Source organism: Lactuca saligna, chromosome 3 (genome assembly GCF_052625555.1).
Source record: "Lactuca saligna cultivar CGN05327 chromosome 3, ASM5262555v1, whole genome shotgun sequence".
Classification (NCBI taxonomy): Eukaryota; Viridiplantae; Streptophyta; class Magnoliopsida; order Asterales; family Asteraceae; genus Lactuca; species Lactuca saligna.
This window is the reverse complement of record NC_136419.1, coordinates 51,169,021-51,188,506: the sequence shown is the minus strand read 5'-3', so window position 1 is coordinate 51,188,506 and position 19,486 is coordinate 51,169,021. Positions and strand designations below refer to the sequence as shown.

Genomic DNA, 19,486 nt, shown 5'->3' with positions numbered 1-19,486 from the left:
CAGACGAATGATTCACAGGACATGTGTAGCACTTCAATACATTGTATAGGATTATGGTGAAGTAACTCCAATGTAAATTCATCTCCGAATCGTTGTCCCGCACTCGTTTGACACCCCTCTTCCAAAAGCAGCGGACGTACAAGTACATTAGAATTATGAGTTGTATCTTTTTGTCGTGATCCATTACAAACCTATTAATCAACAAAACATAACATGACATTAGATAATAACATAACATAAGACTCAAGAGCCAAATAACATAAGATAATAACATAACATAAGATTCAAGTACCACAAAACATAACATAAATCTCAAGTACCAAAAAACATAACATAAATTTCAAGTACCAAATAAAATAACATAAATCTCAAGTACCAAATAACATAAGATTCAAGTACTAAAAAACATAACATAAAAATCAAATACCAAATAACATAATATTCAAGCACCAAATACTACAAATAACATTCAAGTAGCAAATAACCAAAACACATAACCATATAATTCCAAAACATGCCATTAAAACCTAAAAAAATTAAACATATAAACTTAATGAACAACTTTTCCATCCTTTAAAACTCCTAAACTTGTAGTTGTCATCTCGATCCATCCTCTTAATATTTGTGAATCATTGGGTAAATTTACCCACATCTCTCTTATATTCATGGTCTCTCCAAAAATGTGATACACAACAAATCGTAGAGGGTCTACTGGGCCTAACTCAAGCAACTCAAGCTTCTCTAAACATTGGGGAATTGTTGGCCCTTGAGTCAAATGGCGTAGAGTTTTTTTGCATCTCTAGTGCTAAATCATCAGCAGTAATAGAAGCTTTTGGCAAGGCACATAAAGGTGGATCAGGTGAGGCACTAGGAGCTCAAGGTCTAGAGTTGAGGGTTTAGCCCTTTTGTTGGGGTTACCAGAAGGTGAAGCAGCAAAAGGTGAATTAGCAGAAGGTGGTGGCTGAGTAAAATGCTCACTAGTATGATTGGAAAAGTAATTATCTTCATCTATGTTAATGGAAGGGGCGTCCATTAACTTTAGTGGTGCGACATGGAAAGAAGATGATCCCTGTCCTGATGGTGTTTTGGATGTGGCATAGATAAGATTAACAGATGCACTGTTTCCATCAAAGAATTTTGCACAAAGCTCTGGAAACAACAATGGGACGGTTTTCAAAGAAGCGGCTTTCGGATGTCCCTAAACCCAATCAATGTAACAAAATTAATATAAGAATTAATGACGACTATATAAACAATATGCATATAAATATGTGTGTATGTGTGTGTGTGTATATATACACACACTTATTTAAAGTCCTCCCACTCCTCATTTGTTAAGTTAAAAGTATTTGTTTGTGGATTGTAAAGGTTTCCAGTTTTGTTTTTTAAGTATAACCATCATGTGTATTTGGCTTTAAGGTTATCATAGGCGTTTTTTAATTGTCGTTGATTCAAATATACACCATACTTTTCCTTAATGGTTGTTCCTAACTTGTGTCATGATTGTTTGTGCAAACTCAAACCTTTTCTACCAACGGTTTGTACTTCTTCAATACAAGTGAGCAATAAGCATTTTGTTTGCTCATTGGTCCATGTATGTTTATCTCCCATTGCTAATAACAAAAAAATATAGAATACATACTTTAGCAACAAAGATTAATCATATTTCAACATAATCAACAAATAAGTTTAGCATATTCAATGATTTAAGCACAAACTTGCATATAAGCATAAACTTGATCTCCATTCAAGAAATACAAGTGATATCAACTCAACAAATAAGTTTAAAAAAACCATTTCAGCCAATGATTTCATCATATAAACTTGCATATGAGTTTATGATTTCAGCATATAAGTATACGATTTCAGCAAGGATTATGATTTTACCCAACATTCATAACAAATCAGCACAAAAATTCATGATCCTAAACATAAATTTGAGCAGAAAACCAATTTAAAGAACAAAACACAAACTCCTAGAATTATAACAAAGCACTAAAGCTAATTTCAACTCAATTTATGGCTCTAATATCTCTAACTGATAGAATTATAACAAAACACAAACTTCTCTCTTATAGATCATGGTGGATCTATTGAAAAACAGCAAATTATGACCCTTATGAAACCATTGGAGATTTAAAATAATGAGATTATCATCTTTTTCTTCAATCTTATTTCACAGTTTCAAAGTTTTAGAAAAATAAATAAATTACCAGCGAATCAGTGGTAATCAGTAGCCTTTAGGTACTCAAATAAGAAATCAGAAAAAAACTAACTAACCTGTTGATGTTGATGTTGAAGACGATGGCAGTAAAGACGGTTGATTGGGCAGCAGATGCAGGGACTGGCGAGCAGCAACATCAGCAACCGGCGAGCAACAACAGTGAGTGGTGAGCGGCGACAGTGATCGACTAGAGGATTTCTTCTGGTCTTCAATAGGTTCGACGAGAAGGGAGAACGAAGAAAGAGAATGTTGCGGCTACAAATTCTTTTTTCCATGTTTTTTTTGTTATTAAGTTTAGAAGTGGTGAGAAGAGCCAAGCCCAATGCTGCATGGAGAAGAGGACGGGAAGAGGTTTTTGACCCCGAAGCCTTTTAAAAATCAAACTACTGCGAACTTAATAGTGTTGCGTGTGTGCTGCGCCGCGCAACACTAAGAGGTTATAAGAGGATTTAAAAAAAACAAACACAACCTAAACCTCATCGGTAGAGTAAGCAAGATTACAGTGGTTCATAAATATCCTCGAGAGACAACCAACGGTTGAAGCTAGGATAATTGAAACGATCATAGTCGAATATGTGAAAATGAAAGGATGTCAATATGGGAACTAGGAAAAAATTGTCTAACAAAAATGAAAATGAGATACTTATAAGGAAGAGAGGATAAACATCATTCCCTAACCCTAGGAGATCAAAACTGGTTAGGAAAATATTCCTAATCAATTATTTAAATCATAACTTAGAATAAAAATTTGTTGCAAATAAATATACCATAAAAACGTGTTTTGAGGCCCTAAACGATCCTGAATTGCCGAAAAACACCACATGTCGTGGCAAAATGATAAATTCTCTTAATTAGCCCAAATTATATGTTGTTTGCGAATTTTGTCCAATTCCGAACTATTAGATTACTACGACAGATTTGCCGTTGATGTCATCAACTCATGCATAAACTCTTGTACCACCTGTATTACAAAAGATGTGTGAGGTCTTACGAACTGTTATGGATCCTAAATATGATAATGTTTATCACAGGAAAGCTAAAGAGGTTAAGGCATATGAACTTTGATATGTTTTATAATTTACTATAACATTCATAAAATTCTTGAAACTTTTTAATCAAACCCAAAACCATCATTGTTTACAAATTGTTTTCAAAATAAGTTTCAGATTAAAGAAATCCCAAAATCGTAAAACAAAAACATGCGGAGGTGCAGGATCACGCCTTCGCTTTCCCGAGATCCTCTGAGGTACCTGAAACATAATCCAAAACTGTAAACCCAAAGCTTAGTGAGTTCCCCTAAAATACTGATACATAACAAATAACACAAATATAATAACAGCAAGTAATGGGTCCACAACTTAACAGACTAGATTACCCATGAGCCCACAACATAAGTCTTGCTTGCCCTCGGCCTACAACTTATGTCTGGCTTGCTCCTCGGCCTGGTCAGTCCTTGGACTGAATACCGCTAAGCCCTCAGTACGATTCTGACATGTCCTACCCGACCATAAGCTCGCATCTAGAATGCCCATTAGTCCTCAATAAGAGTCTGGCATGCCCTCCTTGGCCCTCACCTCATATTTGGCATACTCAAAGGTCTGTTGGCTACAACACGGAGCAATACAACTTCAACCCAACCCACACAATATGTCAGCATATAACAGATAATAACATATTCAGATAAACATACAGTATCATAGGTAGTCCTACATATCTACCCAACTAGCATATCAAGACTAGTATACATATCAATTCCATACTCAACATATCAACAATATCAGGTTATAAAACCAAAGGGTCGGCCTTGGTGCCTTCGACCCGAAAGTATAGTGAGGAAACTCACCTCTCAATGTCAAACTATGCTGAAACCTCCGACTGCTAACTCACGAAAAATCTCAAACTATCACATTAAACAACATCCAATTAACAATTGGAAAACCACTCTTGACTAAGGTTCTATACTTAGGATAAATGTCCATTTTACCCTTTCCCTAATTGGGCCAAGGCCCAGTCCAAATCTTTGATCCAAAGTCCCAGATTACTTCAAGGCCCATGATTGGCCTAATTTTCCAAATTGGGCCTTATCCAAAGATCTAATCCTCTAATTAGCCCAAAACACACTTATCCAGATAGTCCATTAGGGCCTAAGCATCAAAGCCGAAACAGATGGCCAAATACCCGAAGCCTAAATTCCAAAGTCCAAACAGGAGGTGTACGCGGGGGTGTAACCCTTCGGCTCGTTGGGCGTACCCGCCTCGCATTACCATTTTGGTGGTTGACTTAGTACACGGGGTGTACATCTCCTTAAGTGGGGTGTTCCCTCGTAGAGCTTAAAACTTCCATAAGTGCTTAATGGATTAAGCACTTAAGCTCAAATTTCAGATCCATGATTCAAAAGTACATTAGAACCATAAAGTCTCAAACTTGTAGACTTTAACGTCCAAAAAGTCCTTAATACATGTTCTTAAACCATTAAGACCTCCTACAAAAAACAAGGATCCAAAGTAGCTACCTCATTTTTATGACTTAGAACCCATCCTTGGGTCTGAAAGGACGATTAAACACATCCAAAACAATACATGCACAATATTGGGACTTTTGGGACAAGAAGAACACCAAAAAGCTACCAAAACAAGATCTAAACAATCCAAGCATAAAGCTAGTGGCTTTTTACCTTCTAGAGCTTCCTAAGAAGATGATAATCCAAGATCTACAAACTTGCTTTCATTACTTATACACCCAACGTACAACTCAAGCTCCCAAGAAATTACCAATTTGCCACTATGGCTTCTTAGGGATAATTCCAACCAATTCCAAGGACCAAAATGACATATTTAAATACCAATGGAATGATTCAAAAATATCTGAAAGCCCGGGATGTTACATTTACAATTTTAAATTTGAGTAAGATTAGGTTAAGGGTTCATTTTTGTGTTGGATTCGATTTATGTTTTGTTAGGATTTTGTTTCCTTTTTAGCATTTGTGGTTTTCCCTATTTAAGGGGTGGAATTAAGAGGAATAAAATCAAGCTTGAATTGACTGAATTTTTAATACTTTTAATTAGCATAACCTAATTTCCTTACTAAGGAGATTGGGTCTTCTTCTCCCGCGGCTTCAGTAAATCGCAGGTATACAGGTCCAATCACGCGATCACAATCTTGGGGCATATCAAATTTGGTCTCAGACCCGTTCGTGATGTCAAAAAAATAGGAAGAACTAATGAAGAAGTTGGAAGCATTCATGATCCAACAAACACAAAGCAACCTCGATTTGAAGACAAGTACCAACGATTTGAAGCCAACTATATCAGCCTTGCAGACCAAGCAAGCAGTGACGGAAGAAGGATTGCAATCCCTAAGCCAAAACAAGAAACAGTAAGCAGGGAGAAGACAACGAAAGCATGGACAAGGTCTTTGAGATGGAGTGATTTGATGACCTAGTGGTACTGGGGTGTGGAAGAGGACGTGGCACCATCTTCGGGACAAATCCAAATAGTAAATTTCCATTTTAAGGAGGGTTAGTTGGAAGAGGTAAAGGATGGACACAGGGAGGAGCAGGAAGAGGAACATGCAAGGGTTTTGAATCATGGAGAATAGGTGAAACTCAAACTTTCAAGCAAAATTGGGAACCCTTGAGACCAGATGGGTCAAACTGAAGGGATCAAGGGTCACCAAAAGATTAGGAAGAGACAGAAGATATTGGATACAGAGGGGGTATAGTACCAAGATTTTCCAAAATGGAGTTTCTGACATACGATGGAAATGGGAATCCAGTAGAATGGCTAAAAAGATGTGAAGACTTCTTCGAAGAGCAACAGACCCCCACAGAAGCTTGGGTTCTACATGCCACCTTTTCACTACAAGGTCAGGCTAGTGGGTGGTACCATAACCTACGTAGAATGAAGACCCACTTGAACTGGTTCGAGTTCTCTGAAGAGTGAAAAATACAATTTGGGCCTCCAACGAGCATGAATCCATTGGGTGAACTAACACGACTAAGACAAACAAGTACGGTGGAAGACTATTGTGAGGGCTTTGAGTTGCTACTGGGGAGTATGACATGCGTGACTCCGGAGCAAAGTGTTTGGCATTTTTGTGAAAGCTTGACTAATGTTATCTATTATGAAGTAGAGTTTGCTAGACCCACCATACTATACTTTCCTATGAACCCAGCCAAACATGTCGAGCTCAAACTTGTGGAGGAGGGACGACAAAGGAGTTTTGGAGCATCATTGTCAAATAGAAACAGAATTCGTGAGCAGTTAACATCAGGGGAAACAATAATACAAAATTAGAAACTCGAAACCCGACATTTAAATGACTCAAGATGGCAGAAATGGAGGAAAGATGAGCCAAAGGCTTATGTTTCAATTGCGATGAGATTTTTTCAATTGGGCACAAATGTACGAAGTTGTTTTGTATCATGATGAACGATGAGGAAGGGGATGATGGGGAGGATGAAGACACACCATTAATCTCATTAAATGCAATTAGAGGCGAGAAAACAGACCAAACCTTCCAGGTTCGGGCTAAGATTGGTAATGGGGTGGCTTGTGAACTTTTGGATAGTGGAAGTACCCACAATTTCATTGCAGGAAGGGCAGCATAACAGATTAGTGCCAAGCCAACACCGACCTAATCTTCGAATCGCATTACTCGATGCGGGTTAAATGGAAAGCAATGGGATTAGCAAGAAATTTCCAACAGAGGTACAAGGATTTGAATTTGGCACATATATGTTCACCATTACCTTGGAAGGGTTCGATATAGTGTTGGGAATCTGTTGGTTGAAACAAGAAAGATTTTATGAGACTTTACGGTTAGGGAGATGGAATTCACGGTAGGTGGGCAAAATATTAAATGGCACGAGGAGTCTCCAGAGGCAGCAAACTTGGTAACAATCACTCGATACAATGGTTCAAAACCAAACCTTAATGATTTACCGGAAGAGTTTGAAGCAATCTTTAAAACCCCACAAGGGTTACCCCCATCTCGCTCTTATGACCACGAAATCGTCCTAAAAAGAAACACAAAACCGGTGATTGTTCGTCCTACCGATATCCTCATTATCCTAAAAGATGAAATTTAAAAACCATGCAAGGAGATGCTAATAACAGAAACAATCCGTCCCAGTCAATCACCATTCTCGTCACCCGTGCTTCTGGTTAAAAAAAGATAATACATGGTGATTTTACATCAATTATATAGAGCTCAATGCAAAAATGGGCAAAGATAAGTTCCCTATTCCAGTGGTGGAAGAGCTCCTTGATGAGCTACATGGAGTGTCTATATTGACCAAGTTAGATCTAACTTCCGGGTCACATCAGGTACATATGTTTCATGTCGATATTGAAAAACTGCATTTCGCACCCACCACGGTCACTTCGAGTTCCTCGTGATGCCCTTCGGCTTATCCAACGCCCCATCCACATTTCAAAGCTGAATGAACGAAGTTTTTCGAGAGTATCTTCGTAAGTGTGTTCTTGTTTTTTTGATGAAATATTAGTCTATAACCTGTCAATGACATAATATGTTTCTTTGGGGTCGACACTTTCTAATTAAAATGGACATGTGATTCATAATCATTTTTGGCTCATTGGCGACCTTATCTGTGGGGTCGACACTTTATAATTAAAACATACCATTATATCCTTAAGTTTTTACTAGAGCAACGCTTATCAACCTCTCCACACCAACACTGGGTGAGCAAATTTCTTGGGTTCGACTTTACAGTCGAGTACCACGACTTTACAATCGAGTACCAGACTGGTGCCTTAAATCAAGAAGCCGATGCTCTCTCACGGCGGGAGAAAAAGAGTGAAACGGGGGATCTATTTTTGAAGTAATAAGTCCAGCCGGAAATATTTGAGACTTTACGCATCAAGATCGAGACCGATGAAGAACTTAGCAGGCTGTAGAGTCGCAACTTGAGTGGCACCGAGAATGACATGTGGGTTATCTGCGAAGGGCTTATAACTTATGACGGTTAGGTTTACTTAAAATCAAGTTCTCCATTGGTTAAAGAGGTAGTTTCGGTCGTGCATAGTGCCACACATGAAGGCATACATAAGAATGTGGAACACATACGTAATGACTTTTATAGGAAGGGGTGGAAGGCTACCATTCAATCATTTATTCAAAGATATATGGTAAGTCAACGCAATAAGTGGGAGACTCTACAGCTCGCCAACTTACTTCAGCCCTTACCCATTCACGAGACAATTTGGTCAGACGTTTCCATGGATTTCGTTGAAGCCTTACCCAACGTTTTGGGAATACCCATCTTGTTGGTGGTCGTCGACCGGTCCTCCAAGTAAGCTCATTTCCTTCCGACCAGGTACCACTAAACGGAAAAATCTGTGGCTAAGGCTTTCTTGGCCGAGATCTTTCAATTACATGGGTTTCCCGAGACAATCGTCTCTGATCATGATAAAGTGTTTTAGAGTGCATTTTGGAAGGAGTTGTTTCGCCTATTGAGAACTAAATTATCCTTCTCAACAACCCATCACCCCAAAGTGACTGCCAAATTGAAGTTGTTAACCTCACTATCGAAATATATTTACGCTATTTGACGGGGGATAAACCACTAAAGTGGTTAACATGGCTACCATGGACAAAATATTGTTATAACACATCTTACCATACTACCTTGAAAACCATAATGTGGACCCTCCAAGCCTAATCAATTATGTTGTAGGGCATTATAAGGTGGAGGCGGTTAATCAAATTATTGGTGGATCGGACTGAGTTTATAGCTACAACAAAGGTACGGTTGGTGAAGGCTCAACAACGCATGATGTTGACTTATGACAAGCATCACCGCTCGTTAGAATTTAAGGAAGGAGACTGATGTGACTGAAGCTTCAACCATATCGAAAACTAACGGTGGACAAGTCCAATCTCGAAAAAACTATCTCCTCGATTTTATGGGTCATTCAAGATTCTACAAAAAAATAGAATTGTAGCTTGTCGGTTAGCGTTACCCACTGGAAGCAGAATTCACAATGTGTTTCATGTTTCTTGGTTGAAACCACACCAATGAATACTTCCTGATGTTACTACTATTTTGCCGCCATTGGTTGATGGTAAAACTCTGATTAATCCTTTTAAGGTGTTGCGTGCTAGGTGGTTTGAAGGCCTGCCCGAATTGCTGGTACAGTGGACTTAGGATGATGAGAATAATGCAACTTGGGAGAAAAAAAAGACTTTTATGGAATCTTACCCAAATTTTGAGCTTGAGGACAAGCTCAAATTGGAGGAATGGAGTCATGTTATGAATCCTAAATATGGTAAGGTTATCACATGAAAGCTAAAGAGGTGAAGGCATCCGAATTTTGATAAGTTTTATAATTTATAATTTTAAATTTGAGTAAGATTAGGTTAAGGTTTTATTTTTGTGTTGGAGTTGATTTATGTTTAGTTAGGATTTTGTTTCCGTTTTAGCATTTGTGGTTTTCCCCCCTATAAAGAGTGGAATTAAGAGAAATAAAATCAAGCTTGAATTGAATTGTTTTTTTTTTTAATACTTTTAGTTAGCGTAACCTAGTCTCCTTACTAAGGAGATTAGGTCTTTTTCTCCTACAACTTCAGTAAATCGTAGACATACATGTCCAATCACAAGATCACAATCCCAGGGCCTATCACAAACTTGTATATGTTCTTATAAAGACAAAGTTATTAGTGATATTCCTTTTAGGGCATCCACAATGGAGGTTTAATAGGAATTGAATAGACGATGATTAGGGTTGAATATAAGTTGAGTGGAGTGTGGGTGATGACATTAAGAAGAGTTGAATGAATGAGTTTATAACCATTTGTGGTTCAAAGGATTTTTTTTCTTTTTCAGTTACATTTCAAACCAAATTTATAATCATATTTTCATATTGTTTTTATATTTATTTTTTGTATTTTTTTAATTAAACCACAAATAAATTAACCATATTTTTAGGTATTATATTATTTAATTAATGTATCATATTTTTAGGTGTCTATTTTTTCAATTCAATAAATCCAATGAAGAAAGAAAAACACATTAAAAGAAGAAAAAATACATCTAATAAGGAAAAAAAATCAAGCATGAAGATACGTCAATATTTTTCCCGGATTGGAATATCATGTCGGAGGAGGGACGGGAGATTTGGATGAACCGTTGTGAAGATGTCAATATGAAATATAATTTGCTGGTATCATGTATTTATTTTTACTTTTTAGTAATGTATTTTTAGGTTTTGTGTTTTTTAATTAATGTAATTTTTGGTAGAGAAATTAAATATCCTTCTACATATTCCTCTTATCATTCTCGTATCACTTTTAGATGATGACAACTGTAATAAAATTAATTAATTTTATTAAATACTACAAGCGTCATAATCTTAAATGTGTAGGAAGATGGTAGGAAAAAAAGGTGGAAGAATATTTGATTTCTTTTTTAGGTATTAAATGTTTTAGGTTTTGTAATTTTTATGTAATGTATTTTTATGTTGTATTTTTTAACTATTATACATTTTATTTGTAAATTTGTAATTATGTTTAAAAATATAATAACAATGATATGAAAATCCATTAATTTTTGTACGGTTTTAATGGAATGCAAATTTTAAAAAGTAAAACTGAATAAAAAATAAAATGTTGATGTGATAGTGATCTAACAAATTATTGAACTCTTTAAAGTTCAACAACATGTGTATGATTTGACAAATAGAAATAGTATGAACATGGTTTTTTTATGAGAAAAATTAATATATATTGGTATTTTGAAACACTAACGGTGCGTTTGGCTGTGGAAAACTGTTTTTATTTTTTCAAGAAAATATTTTCAAAAAATAGAGTTGAGTTTTCATTTTCAATTTTCAATGAAAATTAAAAAAAAAACATTTTTGGTTTGAACCAATGGAGTTTTCATTTTCCACCTTAGAAATTTAAAAAACTTTGGAAAACTATAAAAATCAATTTTCTAATTTACATACAATTAGGAAACTGACGATTTTTATTTTCTTGGAAAATTTTTAAAAACTAAATAAACCAAATTTGTTTTCAAAATTTTCATTTTCATTTGAAAATTTTTATAAAAAAATTAAAATTTTTTTCTACAACCAAACGCACTCTAATCTTTTACCCTTTTTTTTCTTCACAACTCTTTCTCACATTAAAACGGTGGACTTGTGTTAAAAGTGATGAATATTGTGATTGGTTTTTTGGAACCTATCATGTAGACTTAGGGCATCCATAATTAGGGTTCAATTATGGTTAAATAGAATATAATATTGAAGAGAGAAAAGGTAGAGTTGCATGCTCACTTTGATGTGGCTTATGTATGCCATATATGCAAGACAAGAATACACTTGGTAGGTTCCGCTATCTTAAATGTTGCAAATATCTCATGACACAAACAAATCTCCTTGAAAGCATTAAACGATGTAGGAAAAAGTGAAACAAGATACACTGAAAGATGTTAAATGTTGCAAATGTCTCGTGAAACAAACAAATCTCCTTGAAAGCATTAAACGATGTAGGAAAAAGTGAAACAAGATACAAGGAAAGATGTGAAATGTTCGTATTGTAAAAGACATGTATGGAATTTAATATTAACATTAGAGATGGCCAGGTATATCACATGTTTTTTATTTATTTATGATTTCCATAAGTTTCAAATGTTCATTTATAGCTTAAAATTATACGTTTTATTTTTAAAACTCTTAATTTTATATTCTTTACAAAATGGCAAAATGGTGATGTTTCAATATGTTGTTTGTTTGTGTTATTTTTTGATGAGTCGGCCGTACTGATTGTCGGCTTGACCGACTAATAACAATCATCTCAACTATACTAGCTTCGACAATCCTCAAATATATTTAAACACATATCTATTAGTCTACTTCCCAATTGCTTGCACAAAAAGTGAGTTTGATTCTTGCTTAAGGACCACAAATAATGATAATGATGCTACCATTAGAAGTTCTGATTCCTAACATGCATGTTTGTTCCTTTGGAAATTTAAAATAAAAATCTTTGTTTCACAAAAAAAAAAAAGCTAGGTGTTTATAGGCGTTCGAATACAAGAAAGGTGACTACTTTTGTTCCCTTGCTAAGTTTAAGATAGAGGAAAAAAGAAATAAAGTTGAAGACGAGTTAGTATAGGGCTATTAGGCATGTCTTTTGTATTTAGTGCCTTGATTTATCTTTTATGCAGATAAAAATTGTTTGCTGGTATTTTTGGTTATCAATTTTCCAATTTTAGTCTACATATAAACCCCTTTCAACCTATTGATTCCCTTTGGCACCACTCTCAATTTCTCAATGTTTTTTCTATAAATTTGTCATATCTCCTAAAAAATAAACCCAATTATCCTTTTTCTTATAAAATTGGACATGAAGTAAGAATTACAACTACTTCATATGCCTTGCCGATTTGGTTAAACAAGTGTTTGATGAGGCAATTTATGAATTAAATAAAAATACTTCGTTGCTATTTCTCCCTTCAAACAAATGTTGTTGAATCAAGTATTACCTAAGTTAGCAACATCAACATTAATGGTAATTTTTATTGTCTTTTTTATTATAAATTATAAATTGATTTCATTATAAATTGTGTTTCATTATGTATTTTCCTTGCACGAATATTAAGTTGTTTGTGATAATCATCAAGTTGATGTTTCTGACAAACCAATCTCTAAGGTAAATAATATTGTGTTCAATAACTAATTCAGATCATGTTTTCTAATATTGTGTTCAATAACTAATTCAGATCATGTTTTCTTTCCATTCAATTTAAATTGGTGTATATTTTGTTCAATTGTTATTTGTTATGTTTATTATTCATCTTTTCTTTTCTCCAACTAGGATGGTTCTGGTAATATGAAAGATGATGCTATTGTGTATGAGGTTAGACATGAAAAATATATATAATGATGTAAGTTGTAACATATGTTTTGACATATGGTTTTACTTATGTAATTTTCTTATAATTAGGCTGCTTCTAATAATAACAAAAATGATGGTGTTCAAAAATGTATATCTGAGGAAAAGGATGTGGAAGATAGCGACATACGTGAGAATGTATGATTTAAATTATTATTTTTTACTAATGTTGCATATTTTGTTAGTTTTTAATTTTTCTTATTGTTCTCATTGATCTATTCAATTAGGTTGGTTATGATATTATTGAAGATGATATTTCTAAGACAACTATCTCCATATGTGGTTTGGAAGATTGTGAAGAAAGTGAAGTAAGTTACAACGTAGTGTCTACAGTTTCTATTATCCTTACGATATGGAACAAAAATTTAACGATTATTGTCACCTATTTTTCTGTATTCCTTTATTTGTTATGATTCTTATTGTCCTTTTATTTTAAAAATAGGATACTTGCAATGTTATTGAAGTTGATTCTTTTAAAAAATCATATGTTGGATCCTTAATAACACTAATGACACGTTGACTTCCACGATCGTGTAAGGAGTCTTCAAAAGATGATATCCTTAGTTGATTTCAAATTAGTTTTAAAGTGTTTTCTGACATTGTTTTCTAGCTTGTATTTCTTTTCCAGATTTTAATTTTCATATCATTGTAGTCCTCAATTTTTTTATAGGTTATTTGAAAGTATAAACTAGATTAAGCATTTTATAAGAGTTTTTAGATATATTTATGGTTCCAGTATTTTAAATGTATGGAATTACATAGTACATTCACGTTTTTTTTGTCCTTATGGCAAAACACATTATTCTTGGGATACCATACGCCAAAGGATCTTACAAGGTTTGTTCTTATGGATGGTTTTATCTGAACCGATAAGTTAAAAATGTTGACTTTAAGCTCTACGTTGGAAAGATAATTTGATAGATTTGTCATGTACAAACAGGTATGACACTAGCTGTAAGGGTTTTAAGAAATTATGAGTTCTCTCTTAAAGTGGATGCCCTTATTCAAATTGTTTATTTAGTAAAAGTAAAAAAATAAAAATAAACCTTGTATATAACATTTTATCCGTATAGAAATCATTACCCATTCAGCTACTTAACTAATACACGACTTATTGGAAGAAAAAAAAAATCTTAACGGTTCTAAAGATCAAAGGATGTGATGTCTAGTAATCAAGCATCATACAAGACTCAGTCATGAGCGTTATTCCAAAATTTTCTTTTTTACAACAACAATAACAATAACTTTTAATGATCAACAATCAACGGAAAGCTTTTGAGCCTTCTTGATAGCAAACGAACCTTTATCAAGAACCCAATCCTTAATCATGGCTTGAGAATTCACATCTTGATCAGTTGGCACAAAATGCCCAGCACCTAACACCACCACATGGCTCAAATTATCCCATTTCTGCACATACCCTGCAAGAACACCATTCACTATCCAAACATCTTTTTCTGCATCCAAAAACTTCCCAATCCCTTCCCACTTCATCTTCTTCACCCAAGACTCCACAGACACAACCCCATCTCTCAAATCACACTGCCCTTGATACAACAACAGCTTAGTGTTCTTGACAACAAACTCCACCATGTACTTCACACTCTTCATCACATCTTCATGCAACGCTGCTCCAACCACATCACTACATTCCTCAAACACCATGGATTCGTTCACTCCTAATGCCTTTTTAACTTCTGGGTTCTTCAAGAACTCTTCTACCCAATCAGAACGATAAGGACTCTGTCTCCTGAAGTCATACAAAGTAGCTAGACCTGTGATGCTATGCAGAAATCCCAAAACGTTGTTTCTTGCATCTGTAGCATTGCTCCAATTACCAGCTTTTGTTAGTTCGATAGCTTTAATTTGAAGTTTCTCCATCTGGGTTTTCTGCTTCTCATTGATCAACCCAAGATTGTAACTATGGAGAGCATGAGTGGCGACTTGCGTTGCCGGATCTGTTAATCCATTTCCGATAGCTAATCCGTACAAATTGATCCGTTTAGAAGCGGGTAAAAGGGGATTCTTTTTGAGAATGTAGTACCCAATTGATGGGACATATTTTCCAGAGTAACTCTCACCTGTAATGTAGATTGGACGAGATTTAAACAGCGGGTCTAAATCGATAAACTTTCTGATCGCAATAAATAGATGTCTTGCTACAGCGTGTTGGTCTCTCGGGATTTCTTCGGACGTCGAAGCGATACTAAAACCAGTTCCAATGGGATTATCGAGGAAAAGAAGGCCGAATATTCGGTTCCAAGAACCTGGATTAGGTTCGAGCGTAAGGTGTTCGACGTTTTGCTTCACTGAAGCTGTCACTCGCCATGGACCGAGTTCGTAGAAGTTCCCGGTCATGGAGGAGCAGCCAGGTCCTCCTTGAAGCCAAATGACAAGTGGGGTTTCAGAAAGAGAAGTATTGCTGGTATTCTGGGCTTCATAGAAGGCATAGAATATGGCGGACCCGGTGGTGGAATTGACCGGAAGGTAGCCGGATTTTGTGGGAAGAGTTTCTTTGGGTAGTGTAGAGGCCGAAGAGTGTGGTTGTAGGTGGCGGATGAGTGTAAGAAAGAGGAGGAGCTTGAGGGGTGTTGACTCCATTGATGATAGATGAGTGGGCTGTCTTTTGATCGGTCTGTCATTTTGTAAGGCAGATCGTTGTGCAGGCGGAGAAAGCGGAATATAAAAAGCTTCGGGTCTTGTTAAAGTTTGCAACCTCGGCTAAAGTTTCCATGACGACTCAACCCTCGATTTTTATAAATTGCATTTTTAACCTCTATATTTTAAAAAAAAAAAAATATTTAATATCAAATGATAGTTTTCATTCTTATAGTATTTAACATAATACTTTGATCATTTATTTTTTCCAACTATCATAAATGACATTTTTCACCCTTATATTCTTGAAATATTTTGTTAATGATATTATCCACCTGTATACATTTTAAATTATCACTTTGACCCCTTTATTTTTTTTCCAATGTCACTTTACACTTCTATATTTCTTAAAATACTTTTATTCATATACTTTTAAAATATCACACACCATTTATTTTCTGAACTTTTGTATTTATCGTTTCTTATGCATATATCTGTATAAATTTAAAGTAGTCAACGTTGAATTCAACGTTAATTTACACATTTTGTTCGCTAATGTTATTTATTTTTTTTTTATTTTGCCTTTTGACGTAATCTTTTTAAGTTTTTGTTCTTTCTACGTATTAGTCGGGTTACATTTCATACTTTCTACGTATTAGTCGGACTACAAATTTTATTATTTTGACTTCCGCTCGTTAACTTAAAAAAATAATCTTACTTGCTTACTTTTATGTACATGTGAGTATAAATTTGAGTTTACTTATGTGTTGAAGTAAACTTTGTGTACATTTTTGTGATTATTTGTAATATACGTTTCTTACATATGAGTTCTATCATATATAATACATTCTAATTTGAATACATAATTAGAATTAATCAATGGTACCGATCTTGTATATTCTTCTCGTAAAAAATACAATGATACATAACTTCTATTAATAAAATTGTCAGAACTCAACTTACAAAATAGATTGTCCCGCACGGCAACGCATATAGACAATCTACTAGTTTCTAAGAATAACCAATTATAACCATACTTTCCAAAAAATAATCAAAAAATTACTTTTCTAAAAACGAGAAAAATGTTACGGTCGTGTTTAGCAAAACTAGTTAGTAGTTGGTACCTAGAAGATGTAGTTCTTATTTGCTATTTAAGTGTTTGACAAGGTAGTTGTAACATTTTGAAATACATAAAATTACATAAAATGATATATATATATATATATATATATATATATATATATATATATATATATATATATATATATATATATATATATATATATATATAGGCTTAGACTATTCTATTGTAACTAATTATTGTGCGGATATTGTATGCTATTAGAATAATAAAGAAAATATGTTATTTGATAATATAAATACGTCAATCTTACATAATTATTGTCATTAACACATATTATCACTAATTAAATCGTCTATAAAGTTATTATACACTTATTATTATTATTATTCTAATTTCTGTCAGAATGTTTGTATTTACTGGGTCGTATTATATCAGAATGAAAATGAGTGAAAAACGATGTGTGAAAACAAAAATAAATAATAATTACTGAGAATGCATGAAAATGACGATATTTCTGTTAGGTTGAACGTATTTGCATTGCTAAACAATTTATTCTCTTAGTAATTCTCATAGCATACGATATCCGCACAATAATTAGTTAGAATACTTGAATCTAACATCTTGTTAACAAACCATACTTCCAAACAAAGTTTTTTTTGTTTAAGTCGAAGGTCTTGTTAAAAGCCAAAAGTTATAAACTCTGAAACGGTCCTTGCTATACACACCAAATTCATCAAGAGTGTTACATAATTATTATGCTTTCTATGAACTCGTTAAAATTAACCATTTCGTTTTTTGGTCTTAATTTTTTTTTCTTTGTAAAAAAATTGAAATTATCAAAGTTATTAAAATTTATCTACAAAATATATGATATAATATTTTTTTAGAAAAGAAATTTTCACGTCTTATTTTATATAATAACTTGGATTCCTTAAAACAAAACGTAGATGCTTAACAATGCAAACTCATTTAAGTAGTAAGATGAATAACTCATTTATTCATTTATTATTAGGGTTTAGGTCATTTTTGGTCACTTAATTTTTGGTTTTGTGCTCATTTGGTCACTTAACTCTTTTTAAGTTTTAAAAGATCATCAAACTTTTGACTTTGAGCTCATTTAGTCCCTTAACTTTTGGTTTGGTCACTTAACTTTTAGATTTGTGCTCATTTAGTCACCTAACTTTTAAAATGTGCTCATTTAGTCACTAAAATTTTGAAAAATTTTAAAAGTTTAGTGATTAAATGAGGACAATTTTAAAAGTTAGGTGACTAAATGTGACCAAACCAAAAGTTAAGTGACTAAATGAGCACAAAACCAAAAGTTTGATGACCTTTTAAAACTTAAAAATAGTTAAGTGACCAAATGAGAACAAAATCAAAAGTTAAATGACCAAAAATAACCTAAAACCTTTATTATTATTATTATTATTATTATTATTATTATTATTATTATTATTATTATTATTATTATTTTTGAATTTGGAGAAAACAAAAAATCTTGTTATATTTTATAAAAACTAATATTTCATAGAATTAAAATATAAATAGTTAAAAAACTTATTTTTTTAACAAACATACTAGTACAGTGAGTAGAAGTATTCATTGTATTTTCATGTTTTTGGAGATTTTTTTTGGTTTTTATAAAAATAAAAAACTTAATTTTTTTTTTTAATTTCATAATTATGCTCATTTTATAGATAAATATTCTTTAATAAATTTTGGAACTTTTAGAAATTTTTTTTTTCAAAAATAAATATATGGAAAGAAAACAAGTTTAATGAGGAAAAAGGCCGATGAAATGTTAGTTTGTAGAAGGAATGATGAGTCCGCGTATGCCTCTATATAGATTTGATGGTATTTTTTGGAAAAATGGATTTTTTTTTGGGTATATTTTTGACACGAGGTTATAATTTTGTTAGTTTTTTTGGAAAATTTTCTTATGCCTAGTAGCTTCTTTTGGATTAACCCGGTGCATGCTTTTACGACGGAGGTCATATAAGAAAACAAATTTAACACTATATTAAGCTGGAGGAAGTGGTACCATCGAAACCGCACACTCTCCCTCGCCACGTAGGCGCCACGTCACTTTTTACCACTTAAGTGTGGTTTCTTGCCACACCAAGGGTGTGGTGCCACAGTTTTAGTTTTTTTTTTTTTTTTTTTTTTTTTTTTTTTTCCTTTTTTGTTTGTTTTTTTTGTTAACTATTTTAATTTAATAAAACTTATTTTTTAATAAAAAAAACATAATTTTAAAGACATAATATTTCATTAATTAAAAATACAAATAACATACATTACTTAATTTAAAAAAAAAAAAAAAACCTAAAAATTTAGAAAAACAAAGTAGAAACAAAAAACCAACAACTTAAAAAAAACACACAAGAAACCATTAAAAACTTGAAAAAAAAAACTAGAAATTAGCCACGATTCATGTAACGGTTTTTCACTTCCTCTTTCATCGCCAACACCACTTCAAGCTCGGCCCCGGTCATATTCGACGTGTCCATTGCTAGTATTCGCATGTCGCTCTCCCTTTGTTTCCGAAGCTCTTTTTCAGAAGCAATTTTCAAAATCTTGTCCATTCTCTCTTTTATATCTTTCATGTCGGTTCCCATTTCTTTCAAATCATCTGGATCCGACGCTTTACCTTTGCCTTTGCTTTT

At 33.6% G+C, this 19,486-nt stretch overlaps 1 pseudogene; it reads right to left on the bottom strand.

Annotated features, from left to right (window-relative positions):
• Nucleotides 1-14,344: 14,344 nt before the first annotated feature.
• LOC145036517 (serine carboxypeptidase-like 50 pseudogene) lies at nt 14,345-15,853 on the bottom strand (annotated as a pseudogene).
• Nucleotides 15,854-19,486: the final 3,633 nt, after the last annotated feature.